Below are 19,454 nucleotides of genomic sequence, written 5' to 3'. Positions count from 1 at the left end.
CTCATATACAAGGATCATCTCTTGGATATGAGTGGATATGAGTGGATATCATTATCCACCTCATATCCAAGGAATGTACCACACCCACGCAAAATATATACCAAACATTTGGTTTCTCATGAAGCACGATATTAATTATTTAACTCAAAACAAATATTATTCTCTTGAAGATAAATTATTATTGCGTCTCAAACAATTTCTCCGCATTATTATTTGTGTCTTTAATTCCGCAAGTATGTACAATGTACATACATAAATTGAGCTTAGAATTTGCTCTGGAAAATTTGTTTATCATCTTGTGTGTTGTTTGCTAGGTAATAAGGATATATTATGTAAATAATTATAAACATGGGAATAAATAATGGTTAGTAATTTCGACATTCCCTATTACGCATATAATTAATTTACCTATATGAAATATATCCAAAATTTTATGAAATACGGGATTATATTTCATTATTTGAATCAAAAAAAAATCGTTAAAAATTTATAATTAAGTAGGTATTTAAATAGCTACCCACAAGTCTAACGATTTCAGAGGAATTTTTAATTTGATTTATTATTATTGCGGTGAGCCAAGATATGGAATATTTTTGTTATTTCGACGCAACATGGCCTCTTCAAAGGTTGTCAGTATTGAATTGCTAATCTGATTTTGCAATGGGTTATGAACTTTATTATAACACCAAATCGAGCAACTTGGCAAATTATATTATTATACAACAATAATTTCTACAACTTCTCTTTACAACTAGTATTATGTTCATTTTGAAAAAGATCTTCATTTAAGTTTTTTATATTTAAACATCAAAAACTCTTGTTGTCTCTGTATGAAGCAGTAAATCTTATAACATATTAAATATTGCAAAAGCCCAGTTAGGCGTTTATAGATATTAAAATAAATACATTTATATTATTATAGCCAAATAGACTAAAATCCTTAAAATTTTACTAAATTATGTACGTTATATAATTTCTATATAAAAGCACTTTGGGCGTAAATATTATAAATAACCGTACAGCTTGCAAGAAATTTATACTTTGGTATTCGACATATGAATAGTATGAGACAAACTTCAGCGTTAACACCTCAGCACAGGTTCTCCTAGTGAGGTGTTCACGTAACATACAATATCACCCACACACGGTTTTACCTATATCAACCTATGTTCTTTATTTTTTATACTTTTTTTCTGTACTTTTTTCTCTGTACTACAATATAAACCACTGTAATCATTTGTAAAATGTGTATTCAAGAATAGACATAAATAAATAAATATAGAAAAAATAAACTTTATTTGGAAACTAAGTTCTTTATCGAGTTCATTATAGCACCAAAGCAACTCAGTACGTTTTGTGAGAGGTACCTAAGGCCATGTTTTATAAATGGTTGCGTCGCTCAGTCTAGACTTCAATTAACCACTTTTTAGTTGTATTGCGTAGTTTTGCAAAGCAGATTGGAGGTGACTTTGATAGTAGAAAGTAAAGCATGATACAATGAAGCATTCAATTATTCACGGTTACATAAATTATTCAATCCTTTTCTATTTGTACGAATTTTCGTGGGCAAAAGTTAACGATATTATAATCATATTATCTGTGACAGAAGGGTTGCCCTTATCAGATGCGGGTCACTTGGAAATATTATTATCTTTATTTATCTTATTATATTTATTATATTATTATCTTTATTATATCTTATCTACGCATAATATTTTTGAGGGGGTATTGAATTTATTTAATTGTATATAAAATTTCTAAAGCAGAAAAGTTTTTTTTTAAGAATTTCCAATACAAAGTATAAAAAATCTATAGTGTAGGCGACACTGCGAGGGTAAATATAGATTTAGAAGAAGGTTTTTTTTACAAATTGTATCAGAATGTCGTAAACAGCTTCCATCGTAAAAGTGGTTTTCATGGAAATTTTGATTTGTATTTAAATTATTAAAATAAAAAGTTATTGTGCAGAAGGAAAAGCTCTACACAAATACCTAAATTTCTTACGATTTTATGGTAAACGGAAAAAATATTAAATAAAAAAGCAATATCTAGCTCGTTTGATTACGCACATTTTTACAGCTAGTATTGAGTGACAGTATAACTCATCAAAATGACAATTCAAAAAACCTTCAAAAAGTCATAAAAACTTTTAATAAGTGATGAAACAATAAATAGTTTACGTACATAATGTTTATTTATTTTTTCATCGCTTTTCATGAAAAGAGAAAGAGGCTTAATGCAAATAATCTGAGAATTGAAATAAATAGCTAAAGCCATTTCAACAACTTTTATTTTCTCAATAGTGATCTCTCAATGGGGCGATATCGAGAGAATCTTTATTCTTTCATTGTTCTACACATCGTTGAGCTTCCGATAGAACTACACTACATGTCACGAAAATTCTACATTGAACATTGACAGAAAATATTGCACATCGCAATTGAATCTATGTTATTCAATCCTATGGCCTACCGCCAAAGTCTACGTTTATTCCAGCAGATATTGTCGCAGGATACAAACTTTGTTTGAAACATGAACTTAAACTATTAATAAAAGAACCAAACATCTAAAATAACAGGAATGAAAGATATACAAGACGATAATACGAATATTCAATATTTAAAAAAAATATTCTAGATAAAAGAAAATTACATTTTCACTTATTTAACTAGAAATAACTAATACATTACACATAAATACGTTTTATTTTTATTTTTTATTACTTTATTTATTTTCATTTCTTTACACATATTATACATATTAATAGATAGTATATAATAACACAATATATAATACCAAATAGCATTCACAAGAAATGAAAACCCACTAAGGCACTGCCTGAGTGTGGGTAATATAAAACGATTACTATATTTCAAGTACCTAAAGTATAATATACATTAGTAGAAAAAGTTTTTTTTTTGTTTATAGTTATTATAAAAAGTAAAGAGAAAACATTATGTACAATAGTTTATAAAGTTTCAGCAAGTGAGTTGTAGAAAGGATCAATAAATTTATAGTAAAAGCGTTTCAATATCTGCCTCATTTAGCCATAATTTTACCTCTTTAATATATTCTATCTTTTTATTTATCATTTGAGTTTGTAGTGGTAGAAGGTTAAATGTACGAGGACCAATGAAACTGCTATGTGTCTGCATTAATTTAGTATTGGTTTGGGGGGTGTAAAATATATTATTTGTTACATAACGATATTATTCACTTTCATTGTTTTGTTGATTGAGCATAGAAGTGAACAAATTTTTTTTTAAATGTACCTAATGATATTATTCACTTTCATTGTTGTTGATTGAGCATAAAAGTGAACAATTTTTTTTAAATGTACCTAATGATATTATTAACTTTCATTGTTTTGTTGATTCAGCATAAAAGTGAACAATTTTTTTTAAATGTACCTAATGATATTATTCACTTTTATTGTTTTGTTGATTGAGCATAAAAGTAAACAATTTTTTTTAAATTTACCTAATGATATTATTCACTTTCATTGTTTTGTTGATTGAGCATAAAAGTGAACAATTTTTTTTTAAATGTACCTCATGATATTATTCACTTTCATTGTTTTGTTGATTAAGCATAAAAGTGAACAATTTTTTTTAAATGTACCTAATGATATTATTCACTTTCATTGGTTTGTTGATTAAGCATAAAAGTGAACAATTATTTTTTAAATGTACCTACACTTTTTTATTTTGTCTGGGAGGCAATTATATATGTTTCCCCCCTCGTAACCAATGGATTGCTTGCCATCATGAGTATTTATGGTCTTTAAATGTATTTTATCGTGTTGCCGTGTAAAGTGTGTGTGTATTTGGGACGTTTTAATGAGTTCTGTATTTTTCTGTATGAGTTTATTATTTATTTTTTTTTATATAAGGAGACATTTTTTATATTCATTTTTATATTCATCTTAATGTTAATAGTTTTGTTTCGATGTATAATTTTTTTGTGGATGTTCTAGGTTTGAAGTGAAAAAGCTTTTAGATTACTTTTTTAATGTTACCTGTAGTTAATTTATATATGTTTCATATGCATTTCCCCAGATTTCAATAAAGTAATTTAAATGTGAATGTACGAGTCTATAATATAGACCTTAATAATGTGAATGTGAATGTATGAGTCTATAATATAGACCTTATTAATGTGAATGTGAATGTACGTGTCTATAATATAGACCTTATTAATGTGAATGTGAATGTACGAGTCTATAATATAGACCTTATTAATGTGAATGTGAATGTACGAGTCTATAATATAGACCTTATTAATGTGAATGTGAATGTACGAGTCTATAATATAGAACTTAATAATCCTTTACATTGTTGAAATAGTCAATGGTGATATTGGCCATTCTCTTTTATGACATTGGCCTTTTTTCAGAAGAGAACTTTTTTTACGTTAGCTCCACACAGGAGGTACTTAGTAAAAAAGATCCCCTACGGCCTATCTCATCTTTGTGGAAGGTTTTTTAGGGAAAGGAAGGAGAGAAAGGTCTGGGAAGTAAAAATGTATGAGGGGTGTGTACAAATCTGGGGGTCAATGTATCCAGGAGCGACACACGTATGCGAGCAAGGGCGCACTGCGGTGCAAGGCGATGCGAGAGAGTCCTGTTAAAGGGGTCAAAAGGTCTCTCTAAACTGGTCTCTCCAACCACGCAACCGCTGGGCAAATGTTTCCGCCGCCAAGACCAAGACAAACCTCACCCCATATACTAAGTCACCAAACATAGCGAACCAATTGGAGTGACTTATGGCAGGGGTTTTTTTATCCAATAAATGGTTTCCGGGGAGGCGGTACCCATACTCAGCTCCCAAATTGTAAATCTAAACAGAATTGATGACTGCTGAAAAAACAATAAACATTTTCATCTGAAATTATTGACACCCTAATTTTCTGGAATGTTGTGAGTCGAGGAAAGATATGAAAAATAGTAAGGTTGGTTGAACTTGGCTAATCTAATCTACTCATCAAACACAGCTAAAGTCATTTCAAGCACCGTTTCTCCTCTTCATGAATGTATCGTCTATTTTTATATAAACAGTGTAATGAATATCTCTTTGATAACACATAATATTTATTTATTTTTCGGAATAACTTTATTGAGTAAAACCTCAAATTGTAATATTCAATTATTGAAGACAATATTAGCGATTTCTAAACGAAAATCTGAAACAGAAAAATCAGAAAAGGATACGGTCACATCTAGGACTCGAACCTAGGACCCTTGTCTTTCCGGGACGCGATCATATATAAAGATAGTTGCCAATAAAAATGTGCGATGAAAAAATGAAGACAATGTTGGTAGTTCTTATTCGACGTATGATACAGTTAAAAGTTACCGAGGGGGATAGGGTCAAATTAGCTCAGTGGTAGAGGGGTGTCCCGGAAAGACAAGGGTCCTGGGTTCGAGTCCTAGATGTGACCGTATCCTTTTCTGATTTTTCTGTTTCAGATTTTCGTTTAGAAATCGCTAATATTGTCTTCAATAATAACATAATATTTAGTTTACAGACACTTATGAGACATAGAACTTGGATAATTTATAACAAAAGATTCAGCATTAAAACTAACACCATATCTTCATTTGACCTTTGCAGAATTGATGACTACTCGAAGATAAAACAGAACGGACTTATAACTCCATCATGATGAAAATCTCCTCAATAATGTATATTTTCCACATATATAGTTCTCGCTCAATAAAAGCAATCTCGCAAAAACAAGGCGAAAAAGAGTACATTCCAATAAAAGCCCGGAACAGCATGGCAGTGTGACCGACATATTTTCTAATGAAATCGGGAATATTGGAGAGGGAAACGTTTTGCATTCCGCTCCCGTCGTGGCCTATTTTAGTGTGCACTGTTCAAATATTTATTTCAGGCACAGATTGTTTATTGTTTATTGTTTATTGTTGTTGTTATACGCCCATAGGGGCTTTTACATAGATTATAAATAAGTTTTACATAAGTTATCGAGTTAGAATTTATACTAAGAGTTATAAAAGTGAAGAATTTTAAAAAAATATACAAGTAGTTTTTGAAGAATATGGCGTAAAGAAACATTTTAAACAACATAATATTTAACAATAACAAAGAACAAAATATAATATAAAACATTACAATAACATATCTAATCGTTAAATCTATTACAATAATTTGTATGATTCCACAAAGTGTTGGTTTAATTTGAATTTAAGATTATAAAGGGAATCATGGAATATATCTATAATACCACCAAACTTGTTGCCCAAATCATGCATCCTATTGGTAAGTGAGTTTGACTGATAGTTGGTTTTATATGTGTCGCAAAAGAATGTTGTATTTTGTCTAGTATTTCTTGTCGGTACATAGAGTTTAATAGCAGCAACGATGGCAGGGCTGTCAATAAGGTTGTTCATGACTCTGTATAATAAAATTAGGTCTGAAATGGTTCTTCTGTCAGACAGCGTAATTAAATTAAGTCCATTCATCAAATTTACATAATTAATGTTTTCTATTGGAATTTTAAGCTTGAAATTTAAGTACCTAAGAAATTTGTGTTGAACCCGTTCTAATTTGTTAGAGTGTACTTTATAGAAAGGAGACCAAATAGGTGAATTATATTCCACTTGGCTTCTAACTAGTGAAATGTAGAGTGTTTTCATGCAATCCAATGACTTAAAATCAGTTAGGGTTCTACAAAGGAAGCCAAGAATCTTTAAAGCCTTATTAGTTATATCATCTATATGCGCTGTGAATGTTAAGTTTGATTCGAATATAACTCCCAAGTCACGAATTTGTGATACTGGTGTTAATTTAACATTATTTAAATTATATTCATGTAAGATATGAGAATGAGTTCTGGAAAATCGTATTACTTGACATTTCTCAATGTTCAAAAATAACATATTTTGTTCGCACCATTTAAAAAATTTATCTAAATTAGCTTGTAAAATTAGGCAATCATATATATTTCGTATTCTTTTAAACAATTTTAGATCATCTGCAAAAAGTAGGACTTGTACATCTTTAAATGTGTTTACAATGTCATTAATGAATATTAAGAATAATATTGGGCCAAGGTGGGACCCTTGCGGGACACCACTTGTGGCCTCGAATACATAGGATTCTATAAAATTAATCCTGACACAAAGAACTCTATTACTGAGGTAACTAATAATCCATGTCAATAAACTACCTTTGATGCCTAACAGTCGGAGTTTGGATATAAGAATATGATGTCGAACCTTATCAAATGCTTTACTGAAATCGGTGTATATAGAATCCACTTGTTGTTTCAGACTGAGCGATTCAGATATGTAATTATTGTAGATAGTTAAATTACTTAAGGTAGATCGACCTCTGATAAAGCCATGTTGGTTAGGAACAATAATATTGTTGATAGGTTTTACAATGGTATCTAATACTAATGACTCGAAAAGTTTGGGTAAAGCAGACATAATACAAATAGGTCTGTAGTTAGATATATCGCTTTTATCGCCTTTTTTATGAATGGGCGTTAAATAACTCTTTTTCCACAGAGCCGGAAAACAGCCAGACGCTAAGGATTTGTTAAAAAGTTTATGTAAGGGATATATCAAACTATCAATGCAAGTTATTAAAAATATGGGAGGAATACCATCCGGTCCAGCAGATTTATTACTATCTAGTGCTTTTATGCTTCTTTCTATGGAATCTAATTTTATGAAACATTGACTTAGGTTTAATGACTCTTCCACTGACGTACTGGAGACTGCTTTGATGGGAATATCTTTGTCGTAGACACTTTTAAATGAGTCAGCAAAAAGATTAACTATACCCTCAATACTGTCGGCACATTTTTCTTTAAAGAACATGCTATTAGGATATCCACAGTTGTCTTTTCGTTGAGATTTAGTAAAATTCCAGAATTTTTTCACATTGTGATGATGTACCTCATTTTCAATTACGTTAACATAGTCACTATAGCACTTTATTGATAATTCTTTACATTGTTTTCGTAGTTTAGTAAATGCTATATAATCGTTAGAATTTCTGGTATGTTTATATTTTCTGTGGATACATTTTTTTTATTAATTAAATTAGTTAGTTCCCTTGTAAACCATTTCGGATAATTAGATGATGTAAAGCTAACCTTGGGAACAAATTGTTCTATAGAGGTATTTAAAATCGAGTAAAAGTATTCTAATTGATCATTTATATTATTTTCCTCATCTAAAAAGGACCAATCTGTTTGGGCAAGGTACTCCGTAATATGATGGTATTCAGCTTTGGAAAAGTTATACGATGGGACACTTGTTTTTTTTGAAGATGTTAAAGGCCTATTTGTTATGATAATGTCCAACGGTGGGTGGTGTTGATCTAATGGTAATAATAATTCGTCGGATAGCTCAACCACTATTTTCGAATCACTTGAAAACACTAAATCCAACATTCGATTGTTAAAGTTGAAAATCTTGTTTGATTGAGTTAGTCCCAAAAATAAAGACATATCACGAATTTCACTACATTTAGCACACTGTAAATCGGCTTGGTTTGTAGCAGGTCCGTTGTCATCTTGGCTGGTCCAGTTAGGAAGGTTATAATCACCAGCAATAATGAATTTTGCTTTAGGATATTTGAATTTGAGTACTTCTATGTCCTCATTGTGATTTTTATACGTTTGCAAATCCGATGCAGGTGGGATATAGACACAGCCAATAATAATTTTTCCATTAGGTATATTGAGCAATACAAAAATTTGTTCAACACTTTTGTGTTTTACCGGTAATTTAGTAGATGATATATTCTTGGATACGCACAGCATCACACCTCCTCCGTTAGACTTTTTGCTCGTAATAGAATTTCGATCAGAACGATATGTGGTATATTGATGTAGGCCTAATTCTGACGAGCTGATATCAGCATTTAACCATGTTTCAGTTAAAAACAGAATATCGTGTGAGAAGATTGGGGAGTTAGTTTTAAGTTGGTGCAATTTTGTACGCATTCCCCGTACATTTTGATAATATCCTGTAAGTCTAGAAAATCTGTTCTGTTTGTTTTTTAGTTTTTTGCTTGGGTTTTGATGATTTTGGGAATTCCGTTGAAATGTTTGATTCGTAAATCGACTTCGCCCTTTTCTTTCCTCTCTTCTAATTCCTTCCAGAGGTCAGTTAAGTGATTTCTTTGTTGTAGTGTCCTGTCAGGTTTGATTATAATTCCATTGGACAGAGTAGTTTTGTTAAAGAGTATTAGTTTCGCCTGTTTGACTTCATCAAATTCTAATTTAATTGGCCTGGTTTTGTTTGGAATTTTACTTCCGAGCCTGTAAATTTTCACATCTTCTAGATTGAACTCGCTATTAATTTCACTAATAGCTGCTAATACCTTTTTTCCATCCTCCAAGACGCTCACTGTAGTTGAGTTCGAATTACACTCGGGGACGTTGAGTAAAATTATGTTCTTCGAGCGGGTCTTGCGTTCCTCTATCTCAGCGAGCACCTCACAATTGAAACGGTTTGTACTCGGAACCTTGTGTGGGATTGGGCAATTGTCTTAGTCTAATGTTACAAGTGAGGAAAAGTTTTCATTTTAGCAGGTATTGTATTGCACATCCAGTCCATCCAATTTCGGGTCTGGGTACCGCCGTCCCGGGAACCATTTATTGGATAACCAACACCTCTGCAATAGGTCACCCCAAGTGGTTCGCTTCGTTTTGTGATTTACCCCTGCTAAATTCATCGGGTTAGGTGTGTTCAGGACGTGTCTGTCTATCAGCTGCGTGGCGTACCAGATCGAGAGAGTTAGGCAGTTCAATACAATTAGGAAGGCGGGAACCATTTAACGGGATAACTAACACCTCGACCCAAGTGGATCACTACGTTTGGTGATTTAGCAGGGATGCCCGGGTTCATCGGGGAGGTGTGTTCAGGTTGTCCCTGCCTACCAGCTGCGTGGCGTGCCAGATTGGGATAGGATGGTTTGGGGAGACCCTTTGTCCTCTCCTACTGGTCTCTCGACCCATCGCCTTGCACTAAAATTGAAGGGATATGTTCATATGTTAGTCACTACTGGACACATTTATCCCTAGATTCCTGTCCAACCCTCATACCTTTCACCTTCCCAGATCTTCCTTTCTTTAATTTCCTTAAAAATACCTCCACACAGCATCACAAAAGATGACATAGGCCCCGAGGATAATTATGTATGAGAGTGTTTGATTTAACCATCTCGTAAAGATTTAGAATGTATAAAAAAATATATTTAACCGAGCACCAAATAGAGCCGTTTTGAAAGGTACATAAATATATACCTGATATATGTATTTTTAAGAATCAGAAATTTTTTGTCTTTAAAAAACCTATATTTAATATATTATGCCTTGGTCCAATCAACTCTACAACATGGTATCATTAGTTGGGGATCCGATTCGATTGCCCAATTCCCGGGGATCCGGGATTGGGATAGATTGGGGAAAGGTTAATAATTAAAATAATATTACGAAAACCTTCCGATTACACAACGGATCGATTATTAGAAGAATTTCAAGTGTGTTAAATAACTGTTATACTGTTATTTACAGACTTGGTGGGAACACAATAATTATAACGCGTGTTCCAATATAATGATTTATTAACAATTAAGTGCGGATTGTCTACGTCTTATCTCTGAGCTGTCGGTAAAGGAGAGCGAGCAGATGCATCCGTCATCTTTTATACCCCTATCAGTCATCTCGCTCTTACGCATTCAACAAGCAGGCGTACCACCAAAAACCTTTCTTACATCCTCCCCTACTAAAATTGAATGCCCCTATCTATATATATCATACCCTATTACTACATATTTCATTTACAATTTTATTTTATATATTTCATTTACTAAACAATTAACACAACATTTTTTTTTTTATAAAATTAACTATCATATGCCGCGTTTCTTTCTGCTTCCCTTCTCTTGTCTCGTCGCCCGTCCACTCCTCCTCCTGGACTGCGAGGTCCTCATCTTGGCCGAAGTCTTCCCTGCCATGGGTTAGACCTGAAACATGGAGAAACAGTATTAGAGTCACTTCTATTACGTAACATACCTGAGAGATTAACTTCATCCGTCGACAGTTCCCTAGTGTCAGACGTACCGACTTCCGGCTTATCTCCCTCCTGCCATGAAACATGTAATTTCTTTATCTGGTCTAAATGTCTTTTCCACACCATATTAGACTTGTTAATTTTTATGATATATATTTTTCTACCTTTTTTTTCAACAATAACCCCAGGGACCCATAACCTATTACCCTGAGCTCTGAAATCTCTAGTCATCACTTTCTGACCTATATTCAAATCTGACTTATTTCTACCCTTATATTGTCTTTTCTGATTGACTTGACTCTGAATAACCTTTCTTATTACTTTTTGTTGACGAGTAGAACTTGAAGTATTCGTTCTTTCCTCAACCTTCCTAGGAATCAGAGAGTCAAATACTGTTCTAATTTTTCTTCCCATTAATAATACAGATGGTTCACACCCTGTTGTTGCATGAACGGTATTTCTATAGTCAGTTAAAAAGTTACCTAACTTTTCTTTATAATCTGAAGGAAATCTATTATTTTTACAAATTTTTTTAAGAAAATTTTTACAGGTTTTAACAGCATTCTCAGCTTGCCCATTGCTACTCGGGTGGTTAACTGGACTAGTAATATGTTTCATACCATTTTTCTTACAAAAATTTTCAAAATCCTCAGAACAAAAACACGTACCATTATCACTAACTAAAGTTGCTGGAAAACCAAATTGTGAAAATAATCTATGAAGTACTTCAACATTTTCTTTTGAAGACAGACTGTTCACTTCCAGACACTCGATCCACTTCGAAGAAGAGTCTATCACAATTAAAAAGTTTTTATTATGTAAGCTACCATGATCAATATGCACCCTGAACCATACTTCAGGTTCATAAGGCCATACTGCTAATGAACTCCTTAATTTATTTAAATCACTAGGCGCTGACGCGTTTAACATGGCTTCTTTATTCCGCTGACACGGTTGAATCCCTTGCTCACTTATTTTATAACCTAAAAATTCAATAACTTTTAAATTGAATTCACACTTTTCACTATTCACCGTTAAATTACAACTTTTTAACCTATCTAAAACGAGACACACGTTTTTTTCTAAGTCGACTTCATCTTTTCCTATAACAATAATATCATCCAAGTAGAACGTCATGTTCCGTAATCCTGATAAACAATTTGCCATTGCTTTAGCAAAAACTGCTGGCGCTGGTGCTAACCCAAACACTAAACGTTTATATTGAAACAATCCCAAGTGGGTATTTATTGTTGTGAAACGTCTACACTCCTTTTTCAAAACAAACTGATTATATGCGGATTTTAAATCAATTTTAGCAAAAACCTTGCCTCCATTCACTTTGGTTAATAATTCCTCAATTCTAGGTAACGGATACTTGTCAATCAATAACTGATTATTCACTGTAGATTTATAATCACCACATAATCTAATGCTACCATCTTTCTTAATCACAGGTACGATTGGACTCGCGAAATCACTATACTGAACTTGTTCTATAATACCGTTAGAAAGTAAATTACTTAATTCTTTTTCAACTTTATCCTTCAAAGCAAACGGCATTATTCTGTGATTACGAAATATCGGTACAGCACAATCTTTTAAGGTTAAATTCACTTCGTACTTGTTAAACTTTCCTATTTTATCCGTAAAAACTTCTGGAAATTTTTTCACTAATCGCTCTTTCAATGTATTTTGTTTTACACAATTAACGATCCCAGTTATTTCCACGTTAAAGAGATTCATGAAATCACGTCCTAAAATCGAAAGTGACGAACTACGCACGACAATAATTTTTAGTCGGTGTTGTAGACCATTATACTCTAGTATCGGTGTGAAAGTACCTACCACACCAATGAGCGTATTGTCAAAACTCCGTAAGCTCACGTTTTCGTGCAATAACTCAATACTGCTGAATTTATTGAGATAACATTCTTCCGGAATTACGCTACAAGATGCTCCAGAATCTACCATGAATTTATTATTTATTCCGTCGAGTGAAACTTCTATATAATATGGCTCAATACTTAGTACATCACCAACCATTCCATCCGATAACAAAATATTCACGTTTTTACGTGTTGTCACCTGTTTACACCGTTTTGCTAAATGACCTTTAGTACCACAAATTTTACATACATAATTTTTGAATCTACATTCTACCGCCGTGTGATTATTATAACCACAAACCGTACAATTACGCTTTGTAACATGATGAATCGGCGAACGAGCCCGATTACAGCTACTGCTTCGCTTGAAACTATATTCATCTCTCTTTTTCACATGCGTATTAGGTGAGACACGACCTTCGCCGACTGTTAAATTAGCTAAAACTCTGTTATCAGCTGATTGAGATTGGGTTGATGCTACAAGTTCAATACACTCTGCTACTTGCACACATTTTTCGAAAGTATATGATTCACTATCGAGAAATAATTTTTCTCTAATCTTACCGGGTTTACAACCTAATACAAAGAAATCTCTTAATTTCTCTGATAAACTATTCCCGAATTTGCAATTGCTAGAAAGAGATTTTAAACGAACAGCAAAATCGCGAACTGATTCGTCATTCCTTTGTTTAGCTGAATAGAACTGTGACCTTTCTTCAAAGAAACATTTTGTCGTACAACAATATTCATTGAGCTTAGTTATTAAATCTTTTAAATCAACCTCTGTTACTTTTTTTGGAATACACAAATTTACCAGTAAAGAAAAACAATCATCTTGCAAAGCATTTAGGAAAATAGCTCTTTTTTTAACATCCGATGCGTACTTTTCATCATTCACAAGGAGGTACTGCTCGAGACGGACCTTGAAGTTCTCCCAGTTACCGTCACGCAAACTGAAGGACCCCAATCCTGACTCCATGCTTCCTCTACCCAGAAGGTACCCACAAGACAAGAAAAGAAAAACAGAAAAAAAACTTCCCAAAGATTTCTCCGCTCTCCAATCTGCTCCTTGGACCCTCTCAGGAAACCGCTCCTTGACCCTTGTTGCTGGATGGCTCTTCCCAGACCGCTCTGAGACCTGACAACACCGATCCTTGACCCTGGTGCTGCTGATGGCTGCCCCCAGACCACTCTTGTGGCCCGGACCCCTCCGATCCTTTGACCCTTGGAGATGCTGCCGCTTGACGCCCTGGACCCTTCCGTGCTTCCCCCTTTCGAGAAGCTGGTTGGCTCCAGTGGCTTCTTCTTCTTCTTCACTCCTTTCAGTGAAGAAAACAATATTTTCGGTCCGGCCTTTTTTTACCGACCCGAACAATATGTTGCAATCCGAACTTTTTGAAAATATCGCGTATTTTTTTTTGAGCGAAATCTCGCACGTTGATTCTTTTAATCACTGTTTTAATGATTTCCGTAGGCTGCGCCACTGTTAAATAACTGTTATACTGTTATTTACAGACTTGGTGGGAACACAATAATTATAACGCGTGTTCCAATATAATGATTTATTAACAATTAAGTGCGGATTGTCTACGTCTTATCTCTGAGCTGTCGGTTTGGTAAAGGAGAGCGAGCAGATGCATCCGTCATCTTTTATACCCCTATCAGTCATCTCGCTCTTACGCATTCAACAAGCAGGCGTACCACCAAAAACCTTTCTTACAAAGTGCCTTCATTTAAAGATCTTTATGCTAAAAATGCATTAATTCAAATCATAAAAGAAAAAGACAAGTATCAATTTCTAACTGAAAACCGTACTCGACTTAAATATATTTTTCCATGCCCAAAATTAAACACTTCCTTTGCACAAAATTATTAAACTTACCGGGCAAGAATTTTTTTCAATCGACTACCTGAAGAAATTAGAAACATTAATGATAACATCCAAATAATAAACACTGTGAAAAAATATTTTAAAGACAAACTTACAAAAAATAAAAATGTTTCCAATTGAATTAATCTTAAGAATAACTCACTTCAAATAAGCTTAAAATCATTTTATTTTTAATTACTTACTTATTGTAATAAAACAATGTACACTCCTCTTCCAGCCACAAGCTAATGCTTCTATGGAAGAGGGGTCTTGAAATATTTGATCATATATTGTAACAAATAAACAAAAATGTACTTATATAATAAATATAATAAATAAAAATAAAAATAAAATAAAAAAATATTTATAATAAAAACAACTTTGTTTACATCCCATACATCATTTTTGTTTTTATAGTAACTGTACTTCCTGATAATATGTTTCATATGAAGCAGCTACTTTGTGATATAACCGTATGGTTTTCAATAACTTTATTTGATAACTTTAACTTTATAACTTTATTTGGTTTATTTGACTTTTCTTTAAATTGTAATGTCAGATCGCCAAGAATCATATTAAAATAATTAAATATTTTCCTGTTGCCACCATGACAAATGAGAATTACTAGTTTTATTAAATCCTGTTAAAAAGGTGATAGCAGGCCATTTGTTAATAAACTATTATTTACATTTACATGTAGCTGCTTTTATCTTGTTATAATACATTGACAAAATTCTAAGAATTTTCATGAACACGTGTTTCGACATCGCCATAACACATTCGTGTTTTCAATTTATTAAGAAATCTGTCAATTCATCGTTAACCTTTTTTTCACCAGACGCTTTTTCAGGCGCAAGCGGTTCTGTTAAAAAAATTTACTTTTTCATGGCATACAGGTTTAAATCGGCTATCACAAAATTACAGCTAGGGTGAAATTCGAAATGTCAGCAGCGCACAAACGGTTGGTAGGCTAGAAAAAAATCTTGTCACTGTTGCACAAACAGTTTTCCAGAGGTTAAAGGAAACAGGAATACAAATAAATTTAATAATTTAGAAAAATTTATATCAGTAAGTTTTCTCCGTGTACTTGATCAAAATATTGTGCTGTAATATTCAAGTCCTTGCTTCCCTAAAAATCGATTTTTTGTTTTGTGATAGCCAAATATAAGATGCCTTGTCGTCCAATACAACATTTCGAACTGAAATATCGTAGTCTATTAACATAAAAAAAATTCCTACCATTTCATTTATCAGATTCCGCAATATAAATAGTTTCCATTTTATGCCATTCGCGTTTAGTTTCCAAAAATCACCAAATATATACCGTTTACACTGTACAGACACCCGTCTAAATATCGATTTCATAAAAAAAATTATAAAAGTATTTAATATGTTCCTTGTTACGAAAAAAAAACTGTTTGCGTATTTAAAAACTCGGGTAAAGGGGGCAGAAATTAAGTCGCACCCCATTAACAATTTTCTAGGAAACTTAAAAAGTATCAATATAGATTAAAAATTATCCCAGTGTATACAAAAAATTGCTTCTTCGTCAAAACCAATTAAAACGTAATCACGTAAGAGCAGTGTTTTTAAATCGAAAACAACTACCCCTCTGGCAATTATAAAATGGAAATTGGCTAATCAATCACTCTCACCTGACTTTGGCACCAATTTGCTCCCAATTCAGGGTTATCCCGTAATCCCCTGAATTAGTTATCATCACACATAAGCCCGCGCGGGACAATAACCCAAAACCAGAGGATTACGCGAAGCCCCATGCTAAGTGAAGGTTTTTTGTGTCCCAGAACTTAACCCAGCATGTTCGGGCTCTGCGGAATATTTGTAAGAGGAGATTCACGTTAGCAGTTGTAATCACAGAGGCTGTGTTTCAGTGCTAATGTGTAGCGAAATTCAACATTTAATTTCATGTGAGGCCGTTATCATTTGTGCATTTTTTCCATTAAGGAGGTAGTTCTTCAAAATATATATGCTTCACACAGTAACGCTGTACGCGAAATACATTAAACTTAAACAAATCTGGACAGGAAAAAAAGGTATTTGCATTATACCTATCTTCTACTCCCCAAATTCTTACATGTTAGGAAGTTGTATGTCAACCTCTAGAAAATTTACAATGCGTGTGTAGCCATTACTATCACCATAGATTGTGAAACACTCACGAGAAATATCAAAGAAAAAATATAACTTTCTAATAAATTCATTTTGTTGTTAAGGAAGATTGAATTCGTTAAAAAAATATATTATCTAGGGAGGTCAAATGTTCATTGCAACGACCTTAAAAAAACCCAACCAACAAGACCTCTATAAATACTTTGTACATACATATATGTGTATTTCAAATAACTAGTTCATCGTACGCGGTCATCTTAAACCTCCCTCTAGGAAGTAAAGGTTGTCCTGCTCTTCCTACAAATTTAGTGTATGTTTAAATAAATGTTGCATAAGGGAAAAGAGATAGTAGAAACACAAAAAGGCAAGTGAGTTGAAAACTGTAAAACAGGGGAAAAAATGGAACCACGGTAAAAGCGGTAAGACCTAATAAATTATTTTTTTTCGACTTTATGTCCTGGTTAAATCTTCCCCACGGGAAAAACTAAACCCTTCCACACACTTTTCCATAAATGATCATCTAGTCGATCCACATCATGCGAGTACATTATATAAGCATAATAAATAGAAAATAATACAAGAACAACACGTCAACTCATCAGAGATCAAATGGGAAAATAATTCACCGACTCCAGATATTTTCATATCAGAGGGTTCGGCTCGGTAGAACTCCTAACTGGAACTATAAATCCTACTGATCTCTCAATATAAATATTAAAAAAATCTTTCGTAAACCTACATTATTTAAAATGACTGATTTTTGCATTTTTATACATAAAGTCTTTGACAGATCTAATACGCCTAAATTTTGAATGAGATAGCTATAGGTATAATGCCAGTAGCCGAAATAACAAATGGTAATATTTTTATAGTCTGAGAATGCCAAATTCTTTTAATCTCATTTCCTAAATCTGTGTATTTTCTTATTTTCTGAGAAACAGATTTTTGAATATTACAGGAATTTGGAATAGCGACATCAACGATATAAGTTTTATTTAATTTTGTCATGTAGAACTATATCGGGTCTATTATAACTATATTACTGATTTAAATTACTTACTAAAAAAATTTTAAAAAGCTCATTTGGTGACAACCTTGATCATGATTCTGTGCCCTCAGGTCACAGTTGTATAATTTCCTAGTTTCTGCCCCGCGGCCCTTCACTTAGCAAACAATACACAGAAAGCTTGTCTAACGATTATTTATTTGTTATCTGCCAAACCCAATTTGGGACTATGTATGTGGGTTCGAGCTATTTAAACTGTTTTCGATACCAAGTAACATAATTGCGCTACACCCTTATAAGTAATGAATGAATGATTATGATTATCCAATTTTTCTTTTCTTATTCTGTTATAAAAATATTATTATCTTTTGACGCCATACAGGGTATCCGGGAGTAAAGTTCACTTACTTCCGAAGGTGATTCTACATGACGGTAGTAGTAAAAAAGATAAATATTTTTTCCGTAATTCTACCTTTTTCCCATACAAAAATACATACCTACTAAAAATCCTTAGTGTGTGGACAAACTAATCCGATAAATTCTCTGTTAGCTTGCCTAGAACAAGGTGGCAGCGTTGTGATCGGCCCGTATTCATTGAAACCGCAAGTGAACAATAACATTAGGCCAAGTGTTTGAAGTTTACAATTCGTATGTTTTAAACCTAATTCAAATGAGAAGTGTACTAAAATTAACAAAATGTAGCAACGATAAAATTATTTATGTATTAATCACTTACTAATTATGTCATTAAAATTACTTCCAAATAAAAATAATGTTAAATGTAAGTCTTTGGAGAATAAAGATGTTATTTCAAGTAAGTCTTGATAAATGTACACTAAGATTACACATACTACATTAACAAGTTTTGATTAAAACAATCAAGTTTTTAAAGTTAAACACTGCTAGATACATTAAATTATCAATTTTTACTATCCTCACACTAAAGATTTTTAGTAGGTATGTTTTTTTATGTATGGGAAAAAGTTATTTTTCCCTTTTACTCCTACCATCATGTAGAATCACCTCCCGAAGTTAGTGCACTTTACTCCCTGCTTATAACACATGCTTATAAATGCGCTTAATACTTTCACGTTTTTAAACGTGATTTAATTCTACATCTTATAACGACATATATCATAACATAAGTAGATAGTCAATTCAATAAACATACCAGACCAAACTTTACACATTTTGTATAAAATGAGTTACTGAGTGAGGGTAGATAAAATAAAATTCCGAAGCACTTTAAATTAGGACATCTTCGATATTCGATAATCTAGGGGATAGCCCTTTCTGCGGAATTTTCTGTATGACTAGTAGTGTCGTGTCGAAGTGACTCGCCGAACTGCCACTCGATTTTCATAGTCGATTAATATGGCATGCGATTAGTTCCATCCCCGCTGTGCAGGGACAACGGGGGTCTAGTTTAGTTAAATTATGTGTAGCTTCATTTAAAAAAAGTTATTATAAGAGCCAGATCGGGATAGTGATGGGCTCAGTAAAATA

This window comes from Hesperophylax consimilis, chromosome 7, assembly GCF_061612785.1.
Source record: "Hesperophylax consimilis isolate HC1 chromosome 7, BYU_Hcon_1.0, whole genome shotgun sequence".
In the NCBI taxonomy this organism is placed as follows: domain Eukaryota; kingdom Metazoa; phylum Arthropoda; class Insecta; order Trichoptera; family Limnephilidae; genus Hesperophylax; species Hesperophylax consimilis.
This window is presented reverse-complemented; position numbering follows the sequence as displayed.